Below are 4,957 nucleotides of genomic sequence, written 5' to 3' on the forward strand. Positions count from 1 at the left end.
CTTATTTCAAACCAAAAAGAAAAGGGTAAAACCCCGAGAACCCAAATTAATAGTTAGGGGAAATCAGAAGTAAAACCAAAATTTAAACGGAACATAATCATTAAAAAAAAATTTTTAAGAATATTCGTGATAGAAAATAAGTAAATTAATAAAGTAGGAAAATATGTATGAACATAAGAAACAACATTAAAAGGAGAAAAAAAATATAAGATAATAAATTTACATATACACCCCCATTTATACGTACCTACATATATATGCAAATATACAGTAAATAAGGAGTTAGGCCTACGAACAAAATCACCCTGAATAAACCAAATAAAAAAAATAAATAAAAACACAAGAAACATGTATATAAATTTTGAATAAATAACAACAGTAAACTCAAGTAGGATCAAATCAAATAATTAACTAAAATATAATTAAATTAAACTAATCCAAAACCAAATAGAATCAAATTAAATACAATTAATCGAGGATAAAGAAAACTAATTCAATTAAATTAAATAAAAAAGGGAAAAACTAACCAGGTTAATTAAAATTAAATAATATTAACTAAAGTAAACGAATAAGGTAACCTACCATCTGAAAAATTTACAATAACATATTTTGAAATAAATAAACGTCAGTTTTAATACATTAAAATGGAAGTTATACAACTAAAATAACCCAATATAAAATTACCTAAAGTAAAAATTTGATCCGAGTTTCGACGACAAAAATTTTAAATAAATAAACATTTAGAAATAACAAAAGAATGACCACTTATAACAAAGGAATTGATATGAACCCTAATGATAATACTAATAATAAAAGAACCTAAAACAAAAAGAAAAATAGTTATTATATAAATATAGGGAACTGACTTTGGCTTACTTACCTCTACCATTAACTTTACTTGAACTTAGATTTTAGCGCCTTAAAATCGTATGATACATACTTACTTTAATATTACCTTACAACTTACTTTACTTACCTGAATTGAATCTACTTCACTACCTAACTTACCTCCGTTTCTTTATACTTACCTTAGATCTAAAAGACACACCTACCTAGTTGCTTAAGTAAATACATATACTTACCAGTTTTAGTGATTAGGACTTAATGTTAGAATGATTAGCTTTAGGAATTAGATATAAGGAAAATAAATTGTTGTGAATAAAATTATAATATAAAATGGGAATGCTGACTAACCTTTTTATTTAGGAAGGCACATCCGGGACTTTATAATGGGGCTGCTGATATTGGGGTGCGCCAGCAGCCACGGTTGAGGGTGGGCCAGCACCAGGCACCATAATGCCAGCGGTGGTGCCTCTAATTCGGCCATAGTTTTTTTTAGTTTTGATCATTTCTTTTTATTTTGATTTTTAGTTTAGACTTTCTTTTTGTAGATTTCCAGTTTATTTTAAATATTTGATCTTAACGTTTCTTTTTCAGCTTTTTTTTTGTAACTGCTTTTTTTTGAATTGTTGTGTGTCCGTCCGTTAAGATGTTTGGCAGGCATGACTTTTCTCTGCTATAGCGCAGGGAACAGTAGTGAGGCAAGAACCCCGCCCAGCCGACATGACTAACCATAGTGCACCCCATTGTGTCATGCCGCTTGCATTCACTTCTGCCCCAATGTATGCGAACCATAACAGTTCCACATAAAGGACCTCATAAGCAGCGAACAATGATGGACAACTTCCCAACAGTTCGCTATACTGACACGGGTGGACCATACTAACGATCATTTTTGTAAGTAAATTTTTAATACCTGGTCAGGCTTACATAAAAATATGAATATTTTGCAATTAAATTGTTAATTACTGGCCATGCTTACATCAAAATACCTTTTCATTAAAACAAAAACCAAAACAATGCATTGAAATAAAGTACCTAATAGCGAAGCCCTAGTTTTAACAGATATTTTACAAATTTTTATGTAAAATACAAAGGTAAATGCGACATTCGGTTTCAAAAATAAAGATATGAATAATAAAATCACACCCAGTAGGATGTTCACCTTTTTGGGGGCAGGCTACATGGTTGGCTCTGAAACGGTCCGAAAGGCGGTAAAGCAATATCAGTATATAACATTTATAGAGAATTTAAATAAAAATTTAAATTATACCCCCAAAATTAGTGGCGGTAGGCACTTTCCACGATTTATGGCCAAAAATAAAACCTTGCTTCGGCAACTTGCTTGGGCAACTTGCTGGTTTGGAGAAAAAATATTGATCGTGTAAAGGAAGCTTTAGATGAATACGATCCACAATACAATTTGCCATGAACGAAAGACATAAGATCACGTAAGAACAAGAGAGTGAAAAAAGTCGATTTTTTTAGCGGGTTCTACGCCATCTTGTTTCACTGGATAACGAGCGAAAAGTAAACAAAGCAAAGAAAACAACGAAAACCAAAATTATTGTCAGTCACTTTAAACGCACAGTTTAGGTAAAATGATGCAACAAAATGCTTTAAAATGTGTTGTCATGTTGAATTAACTCTTCTTTACTTGAATAAAAGTGTAAAATAGTGGTGCTTGTGATGTAAACAAACGCTCAGCTGACGAACCCGCTTTCGCAAACTTTTTTCTCAAAACCAGTTACAAATACAACGTCGCGTTCTTACGTGATCTTGTATTTTTGGTTCATGACAATTAGTGTAGGTAATTTACCTACATTATACCATGGTTACACAAATGAATCTTATGGATATATCTACTGCCAAGTTCGCACCCACCGAATGACACATTTGCACTCCGCACAATGTTACGCCTTTCATACCACTCGCCACCCAACAATATATACATACAACGAAAAACTCGGAGCGGAAACTCGGCCTTTCCGCCCGATAACATCAAGGGATCGGGAACTTGGGCTTTTCGACGCAAGCTAATACAGCAATTACCACAACGTGGATCGGAATCTCGGCTTTTCCGACCACGATCAAAAAATAAAAGCGCTATGGAGCGGATACCAGGCCTCTCCGCCCGTAGCCTACTAGGCAGTATATAATTTTATCCAATACAGCATCAAGGTGGACTTCTCCAGTCGGCCTCTCGGCCTCTCCAGCTATCGAATACCTTAAATTATTCCAACTATGTGCAAAGAAATGTTTAACCACGTCCTTTCGTACTAACCTTCTTTTTCCAGGAAGCCGAATACAACTTATATATATTTTTTTAAATTTATATGTTAATGTAGGTGTGGTGGTTGAATGGCTCGACGGATGTTGCTAATAGCAAGGGGCCGGCATTAGCCAAATTTCCCCTCAAAACAGCTCGTTGTTCGAGGGTTCGGCTCAATCCGTCTACAAACAGCGCAGGCATTCCATTTTAAACACCAGCGAGCGAGCACGGACGCCTATCAACCACCACCCTTTATCTCACACAAGGTAATATTATAATTAATTAGCAATAAACCAAACTCATTTCAAATAAACGCATAGCAAGTCATTATTAATTTAAACAAACAAACTTGTCTTTTCTTTTCACTATATTAAAACATTGACTGGAATTGCGAGCCACATATGTGTCAATGTTTCCACGATATGTTTGCTGGTTTCTTCGAGTCAAACTACTCTGCCAGTTCTACATCTTCCCAACTAAATTCGGATCTATCTAGCTACCCCTTCTTTCTGCCATCATTTGATTGCATCCGAATTGCATCGATATCTGCTGCGGACGTCCTCACTCATTTGAATTGTTTGAAAATCTCATATACAGCTGGCCCAGACGGTATACCCACAAGTGTTCTTAAAAGTTGTGCAGAGTATTTGTATAAGCCTCTGACAAATGTTTTTAATGCTTCCCTAAAACAGGGTGTCTTCCCATCTTCCTGGAAGGATTCGTTTATGTTGCCACTTTATAAAAATGGAAGTAGGACTAACATCGTAAACTATAGAGGAATTGCGAAACTTTGTGCTATTCCTAAAGTTTTTGAGGAAATCGTTACGGAAGAACTATCTCACTCTATTACTTCTGCTATTGATCTATCGCAACACGGTTTTTGCAAAGGTAAATCAACTGTATCCAATCTTCTTAAATTCACTACTTATGTGTCTAATGGGTTTAAAAACAATCTTCGAACGGACGTGATTTACACTGATTTCAGCAAGGCATTTGATAAATTATCTCATTCAACTTGATCGAATTGGTTTCCCTCCTATTCTTCTCAGCTGGTTTTCTTCTTACTTAGTGGATAGGAAACAAAGAGTAATTTTTAAAAATTGTACCTGCCGGCCAATACATGTTACGTCCGGCGTACCTCAGGGCAGCAATCTTGGTCCCGTCTAGTTTATTTTATTTATAAATGACCTTCCTAAGGTGTTGAATTACTCGAAATGCTTAATGTACGCTGATGATGTTAAGCTCTTTAAGTACATTAGTACTGCAGAAGATAGGGAGCATTGGCAATCTGACCTAACCTGCATTTTCGAGTGGTGTGAAGCAAATTCCATGTCACTCAATTTGAAAAAGTGTAAATTCATGACCTTCTCTAGAAAATCGTTCTACCCAAATTCGTATATGATATCTGACCACCATATTGAGCAAGTGACCAATTTCATTGACCTAGGTGTAACTATGGATCCGAAACTAGAATTCAAGTCTCACATAAACTCCTGCGCGATTAGGGCTAGAGGATTGTTGGCTTTTCTTAAGCGCTGGGCCAAGGAGTTCAACGATCCTTATGTCACTAAAGTTATCTTTACCTCTCTAGTTAGACCGATTTTGGAGTATGCATCTATAGTATGGAATCGTAGTTATCAAATTCATAGTGGCAGGCTCGAATCAGTGCCGAAACAATTCCTGTTATTTGCCCTCAAAATTTATGTTGGGACTCGTCTAAAAATCTCCCACCCTACAAGGATCGCCTATTTTTAATTAAATTAATGAACGGGATGGTCGTAGTCCCTTTTTACTGAGTTATAGCAAATAATAAGTTATTGGTTGGAGTTTGATCACCAATTGGTT

Source organism: Rhagoletis pomonella, unplaced genomic scaffold, assembly GCF_013731165.1.
Source record: "Rhagoletis pomonella isolate Grant_MI unplaced genomic scaffold, Rhpom_1.0 Rhpom_scaffold_04012, whole genome shotgun sequence".
Classification (NCBI taxonomy): Eukaryota; Metazoa; Arthropoda; class Insecta; order Diptera; family Tephritidae; genus Rhagoletis; species Rhagoletis pomonella.